We start from the raw sequence: 22,286 nt of genomic DNA on the forward strand, positions 1-22,286 counted from the left end.
ACATACAGATAAGCGTGAAAACTCACAATGAGTTCATCAAACTTGTGGCTGAGATGGGGAAACAGGAAGGCAGTGATTAAGAAGTTCCTAAGAAAAAAATTGATATATCAGAGTTATTTATCTATTATTTTGATGAGTCAAGTTCATTACCCAATTGATGGAAAGTTCTTGAATTTTTAAAGTGCAAAATTGTATAATATGATGCATATTTTTGAAAAAAATTATCCTCAAATTAATAGGCCGTGTGGCCCTATTATGGAAAGAATTGGTAGATAGACTACAAATCAAAAAAATTGTTAGGCAGTTATTACCGTTATTCAGAAAGAACAGATGAACAATCTATGTTAATTTGATTGTTTTGCAAAAGTTGAAAGAGAGGTGAATTGAGAGAAATGTGGTAGAATTCGTAAGATCCGGTAACCACTTAGAGCCGGGGAGTAAAGGAGAGGTAGTAGTATGTTGGTGTATTAGGGGTGTGTGATGTATAAAGTGGGTATAATTCTCTAAGAATGCACTTAAAACTCAACCAGTATGAAAGGTATCCACTGCTCTAGTGTAGCTGTCCATGACGTTTGCCGATAACCAGCTCATTTCCTATTTGACCCCTCTTCCTCCCAGCACAAAGGCATTTTAAAAATATGTACAGCAGATACAGTTGGCAACCCCTTCCCTTTGGTTATATCTGGAATGAGATATGGAAGATTTAGGAAAAAATCCCACTGCACCTACTCCTTCTTATCACATTCTCATTTTAACAGCGCTCAGTTAAATCCTGGGATTTCTTTTGGCAGAGGTCTTTCCTACATGATCGGTGGAGTGGTTGTGAATCACTGTGACATGCATCTCCGGAGGGTCTCCTTTTTCACCCAGTTCGCTGATATACTTTGCTCCAGGGTGCAAATGTTCGTGATAGCAACTTACTCAACTCCTCTCTTTCCCGGTGTTTGATGCATGGTCTTCGGATGCCTGCATCATTGCTGCCTGGACATCTCACACTCTCACCTCCAATGAGGCAGGAATTGAACGTAATTAATTCCTGTCTACAACAGTCAGCCCTGCTTCCTAAAAATATGGACACTTAATAAATGTTTTGGTGATAATGGAATAATTTATCTCTTCTAGGGTGCATCCTTTTCAACTGAAGCAAGAACAGCATACATTGTACTGGTTTAGGGAGGATAAATGTCATTCCATGACAATTAAAAATGATAGGAGGAGTAAAAACCCACCCATCCATCTGCCTAATGACTAAACTTCAGTGGTGAAGAATTGATAATTCTAGTGGAATTTGTTAGTGAAAGAGTCTTTTATTTTAATACATTTTAGAAATTCCGGGGGTTCCGACTATCCCTGCTAACACAGTGGTGTCAAGCCAGTTAAGGCAAACTCATTGAACTCAAGAAAGGGACAGGATTTATATTTTTAAGTTAGAACAAAAGAAAACATGATTTTTTTTTTCTGCTTAAATTAGATCAAACTCTGTTCATATTGTTTCCAGTATGGTACACAATCACATAATTTAAGTTACAAACATATGTCTCTGTGTATGTGTATATATGTGTGTGTACACATAAATACAGATATAGATATGTAGATATATGTATATGTAGACTATGTCTCTCTATACATATTCAGTGATGGACAGTATATGTATGACAATATAGAATATATATATATATATATATATAATTGTTTTTCTTTATGGTTTATTATCTGGAAAGATGTTTATATTCAATTTTCCAAATCTCAAAGCTACTTAACTACTGAAATGGATAGACAGATCAATTAAAATAAGTTTTTATTGATATAAACTTAAGAACTACATCATTTTTATTATTGTGGTAATTTGTGTATAGGTTTGTTTGTTTCTTTGTTATACCTACACAAATTGAACTGTACAGTTCCTAGAAACTGCTTGTTGGAAACCTGGTTGATAGGTTAAGGTTTCTTTTGATAGTCACATAATCAGCACTGTGAGCTTGGAATAAAAAGAAGAAAAAGCTAAAATAAAGTGAAAGGAAGTTTTTCATTCTAACCTGAACACATTTTACAAATCTCTTCTATTTAGGTTAATATGTCTTGTCAAACAACAGGAAAATTAAAATTTTTTATTAATTAATTTTTGTAATGTAACCTGTCTTAGTCTATTGAGTAATTTTTTTCTTGTTCTGTTCCCAGAGTGAAGAAAGTTGTACTGGTTATCTCAATGACTTAGAAAAAGCATTACCTGCATATTTTCAAATCTAACTTTTTTTTAAAGAAGATTTTATTTATTCATTTGACAAACAGAGATCACAAGTAGGCAGAGAGTCAGGAAGAGAGAGAGGAGGAAGCAGGCTCCCCTCTGAGCAGAGAGGCCGATGCGGGGCTCTATTCCAGGACTCTAGGATCATGACCTGAGCCGAAGGCAGACTCTTTAACCCACTGAACCACCCAGGCGCCCCTCAAATCTAACTTATTAAAGCACATTATCTCAAATGAAGTCTATTAAAGCTAATATGGTGATTGTACCATATTTGTTATTAAGATATAATACAAATTCAATTTAATTCTTTTGCTGCAGTGATTGTTGTGGTGGGTTGTGAGCTCTAAAAAGAAACAATATAATCAAGTCACTAGCTTTTAGTCTACATCAGAAATAGAATATTTAAAATTTTGTTTATAGAATTTTAAATCCTTGAGTTGATTTTATAGATACTACTGAAATATTTACTTAAGGGACACATTCTTATTTTAGAAAACGTAGTTCTCATTTTATCATTTATATTTATGTTCTAGTAAACTTGCTTTTTCCTTTGATTTAATTTTATCCACTATAAAATTGCATCTGATGTGTTTTGCATTTCTCTCCCCTTCTTCAGATCTGTCCTTACATGTTTCACAACCAGCAGATTTACTCTGGTGTTGTTAGCAATTTCTGCCACCAGTGAAAGTTATGCTGTCGTTGTTGTTTTTTCTGTGACTCCCTTGCAAAGGTTTAAAAGAAACTGAGCTATATTTCAGTTCAAACTGACATTTCTGTCCAGTTAAGCTACTTAGTTATTTCTTTTAAAATTTAATTTTTGTGGCTCAAAATAAATAACCATTTTTAGTTTATATTGACATTTTGAGACAAAGTAAATTACTATTCCTAATAGTCTTTTACTAGAGTTAACATTTTTTATTTATATACTTGATTTTTAAAGGTTTTCTGAATTTATAATTAGATTTATTATGTCGTCGAATAAAATAACTTCAAAAGTGTGTGTATCTAGTTTTATATTACTAATCAATAGAAAAATAGCATTAGAAACATAAAGTTTAATTTTCCCCACAGGGGGACCTCTTCGGATCTAAGTGCTGCCACTCTGCCCCCTCTGAAATGTAATTTGAATTACTTGGACCTTACTTTTTCTGTTTGTGAAAGTAGGATCAGAAGATTTGGATTTTAATGCCTTAACCTCATGCTTATTAAGGGAAAGATACTGACTCCCTAGTATGTTTCAACATTGACAACACAAATGTTACCAAAATAAAATTAAGAAGAAGAAGAACTTACCAAGTACTTCCTAGGTGCCATACATTGTGATCAGGCATATATCAGTAAGGACAGGATAGGTTTTGCTACAGAAAACCCATTCCAGAATCATAGGTTGATGTCCAGTGCAGACCATCGAGAAGGCCTAAGCTATAGAAAACCTCTTCTCAATAAATATTTTCATAATAATTCTAGCAGGAGAAAGAAGATATATTAAATCTTAATTGGCTCTTCTTAAAACTTCTGCATGGGAATCCCTTCTGCCCACCTTTCAGGAGCTGAAGCAAGTCACAAGGTCATGCCTAACTCAAGAGATGGTAAAAAGTGTAATCCTATCCATGCATCAAGGGGAAGAAACAGAACATGCATGCACAGCCCTAAGGATTTGAGGGTCTTCTTTAATTCACAAACCAGTTTCTCTAGCAAACATTAGGACTTCCTGCCAGCTTTATCAAGTTCTATTCCCTTACATTGCTCTATATTTTTTTATTGCTTGTAAAAGCATGAAATTTACATGGATACAGCTGTAGCTAGAATGCACTGTCTATAAAGGCAAAAACATTGTCCATTTGCTTTTCCCCCTTTTTACTTTCCTTTTTGTTTTTCTTTTCTCTTTATCCCCAATACCTATATTGGCACCTGGCATATAAGAAAAACATCAATGCTAAGTACATATATCCATTTTACAAATAAGGAAACTGAATCTTAGCAGTTAGGTCACTTAAGATGACATAGGTATGAAGTAGCAGAGTTGGAATTTAGAGCCCAAGGTTTTAAACACTCATTTATAGATCCACTGTGCTTGATAATGACACTGGCTAGTGGGAAAGATGTATGGAATTGTGAGGTACCATGACTAATGCTGGAGTAACATATAGGAGCTACAATGGAATTACAGAGAGGGTAGAATCTAACTATCAGGGCATAGCATTTCGAAGGTGATAAAAAATAGCAGGAAGGAAGGTTTTACAGAGGAGCCTATGCTGGATTTTCAGTGAGATCTTGAAGATGTGTTTACTATTTTGTTTGAAATTTCTTCTTTGACTTTCTACTATGAGTCAGACATGCATTAGCAGCTTAGGATACAAAAATACCCAACGCAGAAAAAATCTTTGCCCTTCCAGTGCCTCTAATCTCATGAGATATGTGCCATTCGGACACAAGTAGAAGAAATCTCCCTTTTGTGAGAGGTTGGCAGTCTTATCTACAGCTTTTGGAGGCATAGGTGTGGGTAAGAAAGAGAAGTTTTCACAGGAGTTAAATGAGCAGATATTGACAGGACCAGACCCAGCAGAAAGGTCTTGGAGAGCCATTGACTCCAGAGGTTTCCTAGCACATGACCATGTCAGATGAAACAGGGCCTGACTCTCCGTTATAGCGCTTCTCCTCTCTTCACTAAAGCATCCCCCAGTGATCCCAATGATACCAATGATATTCTTCCACATTGCTTTTCCGGCAATCAGGAGGAAAAAAAAAAAAAAAAAAACAGTTGTCATAAGACAGACTTATGGCAAGAATCCAGGAAGAAAATACTTAAACTATCAGTCTTCTGCACTTGGAAGGCTGTGAAATTTGACTCCTCTGAAATAAAAGGGAAAAGTACCATTCTTATCCACAACATACTTTGATTACCTACTGAGTTCAGGGCATGTTTTCTACATTTTGGTTAAGGGACAGCAGATGATACAGGAATGGCAGATAAAGAAACACTGAGATATTCTCAGCCCAAAATAAGCACTAAAGGCACCAAGTCTGTTGACACAAGAAGGAAAGACATCTATGGGTTGCAGTAGATGCTGGGATCAGACCAAAAAAGCAGCACTTTCCAGACAAGTGGGAGAAGTGGTTACCAAAGTGAGGAGCTATTTCATTGACGACTGTGTGTGACTGCCTATGATAGAAAACCCCAAAATAACAATGTCGTTAAAAGAGATAAATTTTAGTTATCTCTTACTAAAAAGTCCATAAATACAAAAATGACCGGATATTTTCCCAGGATTCTCTTTATGTTCTGTCATTTATTCTTGGGGGGGAGGGTGTTGGTGGTGGGGTGATTGCATTCTCAAAGGAATAACTGGCTGGGAGTTAAATAAAGGAACTATTTATGGAGGCGTGAAAAAGGTTAAGAGCAACAAAAGTGGTTGAGGGTCCTGAAGACTAGCAAGGGCTGGCAGGGAACCAACATTAACCTCAGACAGTTACCAGGTGTTTGAGGTGTGACCATAGGAAAAGGAGGTGTGGTCGTAGAGAGTTAACATAACTATTGCTGAACCTCAGCTCAGCAGACAGGAGGCCCAGGGGATGAAATAATAATCAACCTCCTATTGTCCTCCATTTTATGAGCTATCACTGGTCAAACACAAGGCTTAGAAACTTCAAGGCAAGGGAACGAGGATACACTTTTGCTTTTGCAGAGCGCACAATAGGGTGGAAATAAGTAAAGAGCTGAACTGGAGGAACAAGCATAGAATAATCAGCACAAATAACCCCTCAGCATTGTAGCCCTCAGAGTCGCTTCTTGTCTGATTTTCCATTTTGGGCAACTTGACTCATAAAATTACTGGGTGTCCCATGAGTAGACAACCAGAGTTCACTCACCCAAACCTAGGTGTATACCAGGAGCTAGTTTTCAAAGGAGAATAACTGCTGGCAGAACAGAGCAGTGATCTAATCTAAAACCCAAGCAGTGTCTGTTGTAATTCTCATGTTTGGAAGTGGCAGAGACCTCACAAAGAATATGTACCACAGTCCTGCTCAGGACCATTGTGCCTGTTGGGTTATAAGGTCCATACATCAGGAGAACTTGCGCTATGGTCTAGACCTGCTGTGTAGGTGTTTTTTGCTTTAGGCCCCATTCAAAACTGTACCCATAAATGATACCTGGTAAATAGATTAAAATAGCATGCCCAAATATTTTATATACATATAAAAATACATATATTTTATATATCTATATATAATATTATATATTTAAATATATATTAAAATATATTACAATAACATGCCCAAATATTTTATATACTTGATGTATTTGCTCCAAATTCTAAAGAAGTTAACTAAGCATTCCTTTTTTTCTTTTTGGTAGGAAATAAAAAATGTAGCAACTTGTCTTCCACCTTGGGAGAGTATCTCTCTGACATACCCCACCTGGGACCCCAAGAGGCTTCATGGGTTTTGTATCTCACTAAAGCAACTATGGTGCTTGTTCCTTCCTTCTTACCTGATTCAGTTAGCATAATGCTGTGAATCAGCATGTAGTCTATGGAATGCCACAAGTAAACAATGAAGTTTCTGCTATACTTGATTAAGACAGTAAAAGATTTGTCATATAACTAAAAAATCAAAACAGAAAAAAAGGTAAATGGTGCTACTGTTCCTGAGATATGAAGATACCTGGTTTCTGATTGTGTTGATTAGCTGGCAGTTAAAGACAGTGTTTTTAGGATAAATAGCATACCAGGGTAAAAGGGCATCTACTCATTTGCTCCAGTGAAGATACCATGTCCAGAACATCTGACTGATTGGACCCGTGGACCCCATGGTTCTATTCAGAGTCAGTATCTAATAATCACAAATGGTCTGGTTATTTGCTTTTGTTCAGTCACATCATGAAGGGTTAAGCCTCCAGAAAGGAGTTGGAAGGCGACTCATAGTAAATAGTTGAGATCCTTTTCAAGGGTCTTTCCTCAAAAGGGGCTGGCCTCCCTGCCGATTAAGTCATTCTGGTCTGTGACATAATTTAAATTTAGAATTGAATAAGAGGCCATGAACCCCACTACAGTACTTCAAGTCTTGTTTTTGCTCGGCAGACCTGGCATTTTTCTGCTTATCTAAGTCCAACAGCACATTAGGAGGCTACCGAGCAACTTTGTTCCCAGAGCTCTGGGAATAATTAGCCACCGCTATAGACCTCTGTGGCTAATTATGGTAATTGTGCCTACTCTGTCTCTAAAGGTTACATGCCAACACCTGACCTCTACCACTCTGGGGTCCCATCATTCCACCGGGGAACCTAATTCCATCACAGCAGTGCTCGTCGTCTTCTCTAGCCTACAGAGAACAGCCTCTTCTCATGAATTCTGGTGATCCCCCCAGTGATGTATTCTTGAATGCCTTAGTGAAGAAAATTTCCAACAAGATGACACCTCTCCTGGTGTAGTAGCAATTGCCTCCTGGAGGAGGCCCTGGTTTATCTGTCTGTGCTATGCTTGGACTTCATTCTCATTTGGGGCATGCAGTGTCCCAATGAGGGACTTTGGGAGTATATACTGAAGAGAATCATCATCTCTTCGGGAAGTATCTGCACCAGGTAACATCATTTAAAGTTTTGTTTTGTTGTGGTTTTACTTAATGTGAGAGAGGACTGATTCTCTCAGACAGGAATAAGTAGCTGGAGAGGTAGGATGGTGGGAGGGGCAACTCTATCACAAAGGTATGTTCAGGCACTTGAGGGTTCAGATTCTCAGCCTGATCTGTGTCCAAATGACCCAAAGGCACATCGGTTGGACCCGTTTTTCCCCAACCACACCCCTCTTAACTTGCCATAAGAGATCTGGTGAGACTGCACAGTTTAGTTTTGCAAATCTGCAACTGAGTTATTGTTTCCCCAAGATGTTCACAATGCTTTATTAATACTTTCTATGATGATGTTTTCCCTGTTTGGTGACACAACAAGGACATACAATGGTGTCTCCAGCACTTTTATATTTTTTTAAAGGTAGGGAATGTAGAAGGTTTTGAATTTTTTTTTTTAATGTTATTTATTTATTTGACAGAGAGAGATCACAAGTAGGCAGAGAGGCAGGCAGAGAGAGAGAGAGAGAGAAGCAGGCTCCCTGCTGAGCAGAGAGCCCGATGCGGGACTCGATCCCAGGACCCTGAGATCATGACCCGAGCCAAAGGCAGCGGCTTAACCCACTGAGCCACCCAGGTGCCCCAAGGTTTTGAATTTTTTAAATAAAAAAAACTCCCTGTTTACACAGGGTCAATATTGATTAGAGTTTCGAAATATATTGGCCATCCAGGATGTGGTAAAAACATATGTGCTATGGTTTCAGAAAGACTTGAGTTCAAATCCTTCTTCTCTTAGAGTTGCTAGTTGTCTAACTAGTTACTTATCCGTGCCTTATTTGTTTTATTGTTAGAATTCGACCACGGGTTTTTGTCCATGGAAAAGTGTAAGGAGTAAACGAAAGGACACATGTGACGTTCCTGGTAAAAGTAGTGCCCTCTGAATTCCTGAACCCTCCCCTTTCCATCCTTTCTTTTTCTTTCTTCTCTTTTCTTTTACCTGCCTCAGTGTAACTTCATAGAATATTCTACTATAGTTCCTCATTTATTTAAAAAATTCAAAACCTTCTACATTCCCTACCTTTAAAAAAATATAAAAGTGCTGGAGACACCATTGTATGTCCTTGTTGTGTCACCAAACAGGGAAAACATCATCATAGAAAGTATTATTAAAGCATTGTGAACATCTTGGGGAAACAATAACTCAAATATTTATGCAAAATTTTGCAACATTAGCTATGTAAACAAAGTGAAAACAAATTTTTTTAGTGATCATAAATATTACAGATTTCAATTATTTTAACTTAAGGACACTGTTTCTCAAGTATAAATAGGACTTGGAAATCTCTAAGAATTTTAATAATTAAGTTTATGCTGAATGCCCTTTGGGGGCTAATGCTAAATCTGATAGGTGTGTTATTTTTTTGACTTCCTATTAATATTTCCTCATTAATCATTTGAGAAGAGTTAACAGTGCCAGAGGGGGAAGATTTTTTCTTTTTTTCTTATTCTTATTTACTATACAAACAGCCATTTGTTTGATTTTGGTTTTATTCAGTGATTCCAAATTGGTCAATAAAATGCTAATGATTACCAACATACTATATTTCTCACTTGGAGATCATCATTTAATTCTAACGAATGCCAGTTGGATACTTGTTAAAACAGCAGGAACTAATTCATATATTCGAGTGAAATAAATAAAGTTTGATTGCATATTTGTTCCACTCAGCTTTGATAACTAGCACTGTAAGAGGTTCATCATATAAATTAGCTTGGAAATGCCTGATAACCAGGTCTCACTGATGAAACAGACATGTCAAAACGGACATGTGCTTTAATATCATTTGTTTGTGTCCACTGTAAATGGCCTCTAGACTTTGGAACTCACATTCTGAAATTCTAGGGCAGCTCTATGAAAACTTGCAAGGCACAATAATAGAGACCTGCAAGATAACACAGTCTTTTCCAAAGGGTCTCCTCTGTGTGTAAGCCCCCCACTCTCAATTTAGATATCCTCTTAAGATAAAGGATAATCCTAGAACTTCACAAGGTGATTTGAGGGAAATGCTTAATGTTCACTTTGAAATAGACTTTCATAAGGCCTCTACTTTGAAGCTTCGTTTGATTTCTTGGAGAAATCTATACTTCCAGAAATTCATCCTTAAATTGATTTCTGAGAAATCATTTCTCAGGGTTTGCTTTCGGGAAATATGACCACTGTCTCATCTGTGATAAACTCATGTCACTAACATCTCAATATAGTCTTCCCATCTGCTGTTTACATAAGATCAGCAGAGTGTCTATGTATTTACCCTACCAACGTCTCATTTTGCAGCTTCTTTTTCCAATAGCCAAGAAAGTATGGAAAAGCAGTTTACTGTTTATCTTGATGTTTTACCAAATATCACATAAGAAACACATGTCGAGGTAATTTTCTTTTTCTTCTTTCTTTTTCCTTCTTAAAATTTGATATACTTTCATAACCAATAATAAAGATCACAGCAGAACTGAAAATTTAAATAAATGTAAAATGACATGTCATGAACCTATTATTCAGACTTGAAGAGAACAGTAAAGAAAATAAGGACATCCTGAAAATAATTTTCATAAATTGATAAGGACATTTAATGGTTCTTGGCTGCTGATTACTAGCTGATTACACTTGCCAGCTACCTGTCTTTCTGCCTTCTCCTTCTTCAGTATCTTGCATATTCGGAGAGCCCATTTTTAAAGCAGGTTCTTTAACACAAATTTCACATTTAACAATCCTTTTTCCTAGAGAATTTATGTGTTTGTTAGAGATCGAACATTTTCTGATGTCCGAATGGAAATTAAAAAAAAAAGAGAGAGAGAGAGTAAGTGTGCAGAACTTAATACAGGGCTCTTCTTAATAAAGTGAAAAGTGAGCATGAAAATTTTAAAGTTGTATTGAAAAAAGCTCAAATACTTCTCTATTACACATATAAATTTTCCATTATTACTGACAGTTTTTGATTAAAATTTTGACTGTATTTTTAAATTTTCAAGTGCCAATGTCAGCAATGTTATTATATTCATACACATATGTGCACAATGGTTCAGCTCAGCTGAGGTGACTGGCCAGGTCAGACTGCTGAGTCTTTGCAAATTCCAAATGGAATTTAATATCAGTTAATAACAGTTACTAACTTGTTAAGTATGTCTTCAGTTATTCAGATATAACATGGTTACTTAATATGTACTGATATACAGAGTCATTGTAACTTGTTTCTTTGGTGTAATTTGAGTGAAAGGACACTGTTTACAGATACACTGTTTACACTTGTATCTTTAATACAAGTCTTAACAACAGGACCAATCCTGAAGTAGAATTGAATCAGAAACCATCAAAGTTGTTTTTTTTTTTTAAGATTTTATTTATTTATTTGACAGACAGAGATCACAAGTAGGCAGAGGTAGGCAGAGAGAGAGGAAGGGAAGCAGGCTTTCTGCTGAACAGAGAGCCCGATGCGGGGCTCAATCCCAGGACCCTGGGATCATGACCTGAACCGAAGGCAGAGTCTTTAACCCACTAAACCACCCAGGTGCCCCAGAAACCATCAAAGTTTTTAAATGGGAAAAAATAAAGTGACCACAAACGATGTTAAAGTGTAAAAGAAAAACAGAGAACCCCAAGAGAAATGTTAAAAGGCTAAAATTGGAAAAACAAGTGTTTTAAAAAAGGTGACAGGTAACTAACAAATACATATTGCATCAGGTGTATGCAGAATACCATGCCTGACCCCATTTCAATCATAAATTCCTTACCATTTTGTGTAGATGTGCTCAAAATATAGTAATTTATAAATGCATAAGGAATTTGATTGTTATTCTGTGCAATGGAGAAGATATAAAAGTAACATCACTATTTACTTGATGCTCCAGATCATGAAAAGAAAGTCATCTCCTAATGCTTCTTATTTGTACAATCTTGGAGGCCAAATTCTGTGCTTTAAGATAGTGGCCATTAATTGAGTGCCTACTATGTGAAGACCCAGTGTTTAGTGCTTCATATATATTAGCACTAGTAGAGGCCATTTATAAGTGTCCTTATTTTACAGCAGATGACTCCAAAGTTCAGAGCATTAACGAAATTACCAGAGCTTACACAGCTAATGAAGGAGTGTGGCAAACAGGGAATGTCTGTAATTTTGCAAGGTGATGTTATTGCTGTTAAAGTCTAGAGCCACCCAAAGCATTGTTATGTTAAAAACAAAAAGTCACTATCAGAGTCTTGCATGAATCTATACTTGGAATCTCATCATATATTCAATAAATCATCCACACTTAGAGTTGACCAATTACATTCCAACACATCAATATGCATTATTTTTCATTTCTTCAAACACAAATCATCATGTTAATATAATGGGAAAAGTGCTAATTACACTTCATTTTATCCGTACAAACTTTTTTTTTCCCCCTGAGATATAAGCACACTTCTGAAGAGTAACTTACTGGTGTTTAAAAACTAAATGAAGAAAATGGGTCAGGGATGAGAGCGGACATGGCTCCTAGGTAGTTTCAGTTCATAGTTTCTTTTCTTTCTTTCTTTTTTTTTTTCTCATTAAACTCTTTTCTTTCTTTAACTTCCATTCCAAAGACTTTATACAAATTTTAAAATCCAGTACAATGAAGACACTTTTATAGAGGGTAAAATCACTTAGGTTAAAATGTTGATGTTATGACTACAGGAGCTAGATAGAACAGATATTAAAGTTGTCATGAAAACAATGTATGCCTGCCTCTCATGGAAAAAAATTTAGTTTTAATTCTCTAACAATATGGAATGTCTACTATATGCCAGGCCCTGAACAGGTAGAGGTGAACACATAAAATACGTGCTGTCCCCAAACACAATAAGAACCACTGTAAAATGAGTTCTAATCACTTGCTTCTTTTCAAAATAAAGGTAGAGATGAAAGAATTCAGGCTACTCTATCTCAACAAAATTTCTTCCCAAGAGGTAGTCTCCTTGCTAGATCCCCTAATGAAGATTGGAATATGGGCATATTTTGCGTATTTCTCAGTTTTCATTCTTCAGTCTTCATTTTGTAATATATTCCTTCTGCACAGCCCACTCCCTAGACCTTGAGCCACACCAGTGCTTCTAGAACACTAAGATGAAAATCATATCCTCGGAAAGGCAAAAGAGAAAAGCTCTTTAACAATTTCTGAAGTATTACATGCAGTTCATATTATCTGTAGAAGCAGATTAGAAGAAAGATAAAGGTGGTTTGCCCTATAAAGGTAGCAGAGGATTAGTGAGAAATGAAGAATACAATGGAGAGACAAGGGGAGGAAATTATCTAACATTTTACCACAAATCTAAACAACAAGTTTAATGCACCCTCTAATTCTTCAAAATTTACATATATTTTGAGTGATTGAAAAATATTTGAATTAAAATCTATCTTATCAGGAGGAACAAGCATCTTCTTATATTTGGAACATTGAAGGAAATTTTCTTGTATTTCTTAAGAACTTTGGAAGGACTGTCTTCAATGCTATTCTTCTGATTTAATTTTTTTTTAATCTACAAGCTTTAGGTAGCACACTCTTCTGTGGATGACAGATACAAAAGAAATGATCAACTCAGCAATAATCGCTCCTCGGATAAACCTCATTGGCTACGATACTGCCACTGCGCAAAGCTGAGAAATGATCAACTCTTATGGCTCAATTGCTATTAAGTCCCAATGTTTTCATGTTTACACTATTTAATTTTTAATCATGTTTCCCCATTGCTGTTTATGTAAGCCACAGTATCAAAAATATACTTTCTAATTTACATGTAGACTTATCTGAATTTGAAGAATTAAACACAATATTTATCATCTAATAATTCAAATTCTAAGAGGAAGAAATTATGTGAGTTCTATAGGATGTCAAAGATGAATAATGGAAGATTAAACTTACATATTAGGTTCGTCCAAAAGCACTTATTGAGCATTTACATATTAGGTACTGCTCTAAACATTCAAGTTATAGTAAAGTAATGGAAAGTAATGTAAGTAATGGAAACACACACACACATACACAACTACAACCTTGCCATCATGGAGTTTATAATCCAGTCTGGAGAGACATCTAATAAAAATAAATACATTAGTTTTCATATTCAAAACTATTAAGTTCTTTGGAAAGAAATAAACCAGGGAATGTGTGTTGAGAACCCCTGGCAAATCCCGGCTCTTTAAATGCAGTTACACTCAAATTTCACGTCATTAGAAGCACCTGGGAAGGGGTTCCTGGGGTGGCTCAGTGGGTTAAGGGTCTGCCCTTGGCTCAGGTCATGATCCCAGTGTTCTAGGATCAAGTCCCGCATCAGGCTCCCGGCTCAGAAAGAGTTTGCTTCTCCTTCTCCTTCTGCCACTCCCCCTGCTTGTGCTATCTGGTTCTCTCTCTCTCCGTCAAATAAATCAATAAAATCTTAAAAAGAAGAGGAAGAAAAAGAAGAAGAAGCAGCAGCAGCAGCAGCAGCAGCACCTGGGAAACTTACTATGAATGCATCTTACAGGTCCTTTCCTCTCGTTTTTTTATTACTCCACACACTACTTCGCTTTGATTAAGGTAGTCTAGGGTCACGAATGAAGACTCACTTAACCAAGTGGTGTGTTGTACCTTCGAAACAGTCACAGGTTACACACCTTCAGAGCTGTGCTCCCACTTGTGAATACATGATTATAATTCATGAACATTTGAGTCTGTGCTAGTTTAGTGCCAGTCCTCCCAACTAGAGGGAGTTAAAGTGATAAAGTTTACACCTGACATACTTCTCTGTGATGTAGAAGGAGGCAGGATGGTTTGCTGAGAGTGAGAAGGAAAGGAGTAAAGGACTGGGAGAGTAAAATTTAGGAAGTGTATGTGGCCTAAGTAAGAGAAGTCAATTGTGCCAGAAGGAAAACTGCAATAAAATAACCTCGTTGAACCAACCGTTTGTGCTAGGTTCTGTTGCACAGGATTCTCATAAAAACCTTCCACATTTCACTAAGAAGTGTGTACAGCACATTAAGGAGTGACCAGAACGTTAGACGAGAGGGTAGCTTGTCTCTGGTAACTTAGGTAGAAAAAAGTATTGTAAAGCTGAGCTTCAAACCCATGCCCATCTACTTCTAAGGCCATGTCCTATCTCTGTCCTCTCTGCCTGCCTCAGGAACAATAAAACAATTTTCAAAGAGAAGAGTGACAGCAGCTATGTGAGAAAGTTTTTACATTGAGTTGTTAAATTCTGTTCTCCACATATTGGTCTTTGTCCTACTCTTTCAATTGAAATAGAGTTGACATGTAATATTATACCTGACTCTTTTCTAATCCCATTTCCATATTAGTTCTATAAAGATAAGTTCCATGATTCTCACATCTACCATATCCAAGACCAGTTTCCAGTTTTGAAGTAGTTTGGGTCCCTCCAGCTGTCATTAAATCCTTGTAGAAATACCTAGGTATTTAACATTGTTGGTACTCACTAATGAGTGATATTGGGAGTGTTACTAATCCTCTATGTGCCTTATTTGTCCCATCTGTTAAGTGAAGATAAACGTGGTATTAATTCATAGAGTAGTTATAGGAAATGTATGTATGTACACATACACATAAAGTGTTTTATATGTGTGTGTGTAAAAAGCTAAAAATCATGCATGTAAATGATAAGCATTATGTAAGCATCATCATTATCACCACCATCATCATCGTGGTTTATAAGTATATAAATTGACTCCAGCATTTGTGTTTGTTATTTTCTAAATTATATCACTTTAAGAATTTCCCTCCTCTGTAATTCAAAAATTTAAAAATAATGTCCATTATATCACACTTCTACTCTCACAAAAAAAGAGCCTGTTCTCCTTAGTTTCTCATGAAAAGGAAACTGTTTCCACATATCTAATTTATTATGTAAAAGTATTATCATTTTTGTACTAATCTCTTTACAGAATGTAAAACACAAACCCAAATAACTGAATAGGGATCCTGACTCATTTCCTTGTTTGATCATTTACAGTGAAGACTTTTAATTTGCCTTGGAAAGTTTCCTAAAGGTGATATTTTACATTTAAACTAGAATGGAGCATAAGGAATTTTTTTTCTCAGGAAGTACAGAGGAAAAGACCCCAGATGGTTGGAGTATTATGGAGTGATCATTTCACCACCTGGCCAAAGAGTTCTAAGGCTGTTTCCCAGCCCAAACTGATAAACAAGGGTTGCTTTTCTCTTGACCAGGTAACTAATCAAGTGACCTATAGGACCAAGAATAGCTAGTTTATTCCAGTTAGCACAGGCTCTTTAGAAAGACAATTATTCAAGAGTTTGATGGTTTGTAAGAGTTATATGTGATAATAGTTTTATATAAGAACTAAGCTTTAAAGCACAAGTGCAAGAAATATTTTAGTAATAATTCAATAAAGAGGAAAATTATATCTTAATTTAATCTAAGTAATAACTATTTTTAGATTGACACTGATGCTGAACTTCTAGAATACACACTACATTCAAATAATTTTTGAATCTTGTTAAATGCTTTCAAATGATGATGAGTACTTTGAACCCAATGCAATATAATGTTTCTAGTTTAGATGGTGATATGACAATGAAAGATAGGAAATTGTATTTTACTCTTTTTAACTACTGAATTCAAAAGAATTAAGTTGTCTAAAAGTAATGAGTTAAAATGAATATTTCCCTAAGTTAAAAGGAATAAAAGTAAACTGCATGAAAGTCTCTCTTTACATCTAAAAAGTAGAATTATTGATTTTCACATTTTAGTTAGTATATTAGATCAACATGTATTGGTTCCAACTGGACAGGACTTTTATAAATATTGATTTGATTAGTAACTAGCATTGTGGATACAGACAAGTCATTCAACCTCTCCAAACACTAAATTCTGTGTCTATAGAGTGAGATAGCAATTTCTTCCATCCATAATTGTTTCAAGATGTAAGTATAAGGCATATGATGTGTTCATTATACCACTCAGTACATAAATATTAGTAATTATTATTACATTAAAAGAGAAACAGAAAAGTATAAGCTACATCTAAAATTATTTTTATTGATATGCAATTAAAATAGAGAAATATTTTTCCAAAAAAATCAATGTGTTCCCACTTCCACTGTTAATGTTCCCTTGATTCCTCTGTGTATGGAGATTTTCATTAATGGAATATAATTTGTTTTCGTTTCTCACCTGTTTTCTGATTTTTATTAAAATCTTATCAGACAGTAAGAATATTTAGCTTATTCCCATATAGTATCATTTAAACATCCAAATATAAATCTACAAAGTTGCAATCAAATATAGAATACAGTATAGTTATCAACCTGTCTTTACTCCATCTAACTACTCCTTGGGGTTAAAAAAAGAAGCCTTAGATAAATCAGCTTGATTGTTCAGAATACTTCATCCATAGGGCAGTGGTGTCTTATTTCCTTTTCCAGTATAGATGAAAAATGTCTTAGGAATATTCTCTAGTTATTAGATAGCATTGTCCAGTGTGGCTGGGCTCAGAACCAAGAGAGACCACATATTCCCATTAGCCTCCCAAGGTTCATGTATTGGGTTGTATGTGTGCTGCATTCACCCACAGTGCCTTCAGGGCCATTGTATTCATTCTCAAATTACCTGTAAACTTCGGATCCAGAAATCTCAACATGAAAAAAAGAAGATATGGGTATGGAATGGGAAAAGAAAGGGAAAATGCTGCAGGACAAAGTGAAAGCCTTAAGTACTTCTGGCTAAAGAGCTGAGAAGGAAAGCCACCCATACCTCTGATCCTATGTGAACACATGGTCATTTCTAACATATGTCGTTCAAAAGAGAATCAAGAAGCCAAGGAGAAATGGTGAATTGAAGGGTCATAGAGGAAAAGTGCAACTAATCTGGAATATTTTGTGGTGCTGCAGAGTTGTAAAGAGCTCAAAAAATAACAGAAACATGTCAGAAACATAAGGGGCTTTCAATAGCTAAATTTTGAATAGTGTGAACATCAAAATAATGATGGTAATCAATTTTTGTATTAAAAGAGAAAAATAATATGTGCCCCTGTGGCTACTAAATAAATAAATAAATAAATAAAAGGAAGCTTTTCCTTATAATAAAATGGAAAAATTATCCTCATAAAATCCTGTTTTGTAATCCTAGAGATAAATTGATTCAGGAAAAACAACCATCAGTGTATGCTAAAACTAAAAGAAAAAGTGTGATGGGGGATAGAATATTTATAGTTTCAGTGTATGTTATAACTGGTTGTTTGTTAATTATTAAAAACTGATAATTTTTCAATGAATTCAGTGAATTCAGATAATTTTCAGTGAAGCCGGACAAATAACACCTTACCCCGAATCACCGAAGTTAACATTACCAAATAATGACAAACTAACGTCAGGTGTTTCCTGCTGTGATGCACTGAGACAGACAAGAAATCACTTGTGCATTTCTTACAGAAACAGAGAACCGGCATCTCTCCATGAGGCAATACTGAGAAAAAAGCGAAATTAAGGAATATTCAATAAAACTAGTGACTACTAACTTGTAAAAAATGCCAATGTCTTGAATGACAAAAGGTGATGAATCATCCCACAATAAATAAGACTTAAGACACATGAAGGCTGCATTAGAAGAAAAATTTTATATAGGATTTTATTGGGACAATGAGCCAAATTTGAATATGGACAGTAAATTAAATAATAACATTTTAGCAATATAAAATATTTTATAGTAGTACTGTATATAAAAGAATGTCCTTTTTGAACAATACATACAAGCTGATATATCTAGAGGTAAACATTCATGGTATCTTTAATTTACTCTGAAATTTTTCAGCAAAAATATGTATACACATACACAGACGAAATGTAAAAAAAGCTAACAACAGGTGAATAGGAGTGAGGAAAATAAGGAAGTTCATTAAAGTATTCTTGCAACTTTTTAATTCAATTGTAATTTTTTTGAAAACTAAAAGTTCAAAGAAAGATTGAAAGAACAAAGGAATGAGGTACTTTTCATTCATCCTGAATTTACTATGGTACATTACCCAAGGGTGGGAGTGGAGTCTGTCAAACAAAGGGAAAATTATACATTTTTAATCATGGCATCATAAATGCCTCCTGTCCATCTCCCTAAAAGATGTGTTTTCAATAAAATGTTACTCATGTATATAGTTATTAAAATTTTCAAACATTTTGTCATTCTCCTGAACTCTATTTTACTATTAAAATAATAATAATTACTTTAAAAATGAGAGTGCAGAAGAATTTCCCTGAGAGTTTGTAAAAATGAACATTCCTAGCCACAATCCCCAGAAATTTTGACTCTGTAAATGTGCTCTGGGCACAAGCATCTGTATCATTAATAAGGACTCACTCCAGGCGATTCTGAAACACATCATCACAAACTACCTGGAGAGACGCTGAAGTGCTTTTGAGTTTCCTCCCAGTGGAAGCCAGCTGAGTCTTGCTTTTGCCTAGGAATAAGTGCAAGCAGTTAGCAGGAGACTGAAGAAAGGTTTTTTCTGAAACCTAGAGAGCAGACATTCTGGACCGGAAAGGAAGAATCTATTTAATTTGGTTTTATTCTCTAGGACTCAACAATTAATTTCTTCTGCCCTAAACAAAACATTTTGAACATTATCCTTACTAATTCCTCATCGTCTTCTTTCTGTGGCTAGATATAAATGAGGGTTTAAAAGTGTGTACAAGATAAGCATTTATAGTCATTTCCTTTTTAGTGATTAAAATTATGGGGAAATTGCAAATAAGAAATACCTGTGAACCTGCCATTTAACTTCAAGTTATTGATATTTTTGTGATTGGTTTCTTTTTTATCAAAAAATTCTTTCTGTTAAAGTTAAAATTCCTGGAGGCACCTGCGTGGCTCAGTCATTAAGCATCGGCCTTTGGCTCTGGTCATGATCCTGGGGTCCTGGGATGGAGCCTGCTTTCCCCCTCTCCCACTTCCCCTGCTTGTGTTCCTGCTCTTGCTGTCTCTTTCTCGATGTCAAATAAATAAATAAAATCTTTAAAAAGAAAAAAAAAATAAAATTCCTATTGTTTGACATTCCAGGTCGCATTCCTAGTACTCCATTCCCATCCCCCAAGAGACAACCACTGCTTGGGATGCAGTGTAAATACTTCTCTAGTTCATTTTCTTTACCTTTATGTATACATATATTCTCATATACAGAATATCTCATTTAAAGTGTTTTCTCTATTTATATAAGTGATTTCAAATTTCATTCTATTATTTATGGCAGTCAAAATATTTTTAATCTATTCATGTTGGCAAAAAGAACTCTAGTTCAATGCATTTAAAATAAATTTATTTAAAATAAAATAGAATTAAAAACATGCATTTGAAATAAATGTAGCTAAAAATGACCCACTGACATAAATCTAGCTTGAAAGAATGTGTATTTATTATCTCACAATTTCTGTGAGTCAGGAGGCAAGCCATGGCTAACCTGGTGCTTCCTCTGTTCAGAGGCCAGCTGTAATCGAGGAGCCATGAGGGCCAATGGATGCATCTAGAGATTGAGATTCTCTTCATGCTGATGTAGTTGTTGGCAGAATTCAGCTCCTTGCAGTTCGAGGGTAGAGGACAGCAGTTCCCTTCCACATGGCCCTGTCCACCGGCGGTTCACAACAAGACAGCGTAATTCTTCAAGGCCAGCACGTCTGTCTTCTGGTGTGTGTGCTAGTAAGCCTGAGTGTTATATACACAAACAGTCCTCTCTCGGCACAGTATTATGGGAATATACAAATGAGAGTCCAAGCTGAAACCATGCAGTGATCTGAACTATGAATGATAAATTACCATTTTCATTAATATTTTTCCATAACTTTAAAGATTTTGTCAAAACTTTTGTCAAGACATTAAAAAGTCTCTTAGAATAGATTAAAAATATAGAGAAAAATTAAAATAGTAAAACTAAAAATAGTTAGAACTGTAATTTCAAACAGTAGAAATATTCAGAATTAGTGTTTGATTTTTTTGTAAAACGAAAAGAAAACTTACCAAGAATTGTTTGAACAGTGCTTGTGTTCTTCTCATCCTATAATCTATTGTATGGAACAAGTGTCCTTTTCTGTGCCTTAGTGAAATGTCATAGTCTTTTCTAAGTTTGAGTCAGCTTCCAGAATTTTAACCTCTGCAGCTTCGATATCATGAGGTATCTCTAAAGGTTCCTTTATTTTTTTTAAAGATTTTATTTATTTATTTGACAGACAGAGAGAGATCACAGTAGGCTGAGAGGCAGGCAGAGAGAGAGGGAGAAGCAGGCTCCCTGCTGAGCAGAAAGCCCGATGTGGGGCTTGATCCCAGGACCCTGAGATCATTACCTGAGCCAAAGGCAGAGGTTTAACCCACTGAGCCGCTCAGGCACCCCTAAAAGTTCCTTTAATATAAAGTGTTCTGCTAGTCTCTACTTCTGGAACTCGTCAATCATAACTTTCAATCATAACCACTTCCATCCTTGGTGTCAATTAGTACACCTTCACTAAGTTCTTCCCTGTGAGTATGTAGAGTCTCTCCTTTATGGTCCTTTTGCAAGTCTGGATCTTCCTTCAAAAAGTTTTTAATTGGGTTGTGTTCGAAAAATGACATCCCATCAACATTCAATATTTGATAATCATTGTAATCACCTTAATCAATACTTAGAATCTGGTTGCAAATTTTACATTTGCATTCTTAATCAGTTCTAATAGCTTCACCAATGCTAATGTTAATCATGGTATTTGGCTTCTGAAACAATGAAACCAACCTCTGCTGGTAGTAGAACTTATCCTTCAGCCTCAGTAATCCTTTTCTCCTTCCCCTCCCCCTCCCCATTCCATTCCCCTTCCCCTCCCCTTCCTCTTCCTCCTCCTCCTCCTCCTCCTTCTTCTTCTTTCCAATGAGGCAACCAAATTCAATACTTTGGCCTGAATGCCAGACAAACTGAATGGGATTGTTACTATTATGATTACAGTCTAATCCATAAAGGAAGTAAGCAGTCTCATTTCTAGTGTAATTTTAATTGGCGATATTGAAAGAACTTTGCCTTTTAAAAAATATTTTCATGGCACTTTTTCAATGTCAATGACATATCATTGAAAATGTACCTTCAGGGGACCTGGATGGCTCTTTTGGTTAAGCGTCTGCCTTCAGGTTAGGTCATGATCCCAGACTCCCAGGATTAAGTCCCTCATTGGGCTCCTGGCTCCACAGGAAGTCTACTTCTCTCTCTGGCCCGCTCCCCTCTCATGCTCTCTCTCACCATCTCTGTTTCAAATAAATAAATATATATATTTTTAAGTATCTTCATTCAGGGGTAATTTCTGTCCTATTTTTATTCTATCATCTTTTTTCAAGTATTTTGGTCAAATCCAATTTTACTCCCAGTGTTTTCCCTTTTCATTTGTTTACTTTCATCTTTGTTAGTCAACTCTATTAATGATCCATTTCTATACAATGCTACATAAT

This window comes from Mustela nivalis (assembly GCF_964662115.1).
Source record: "Mustela nivalis genome assembly, chromosome: 5".
NCBI lineage: Eukaryota > Metazoa > Chordata > Mammalia > Carnivora > Mustelidae > Mustela > Mustela nivalis.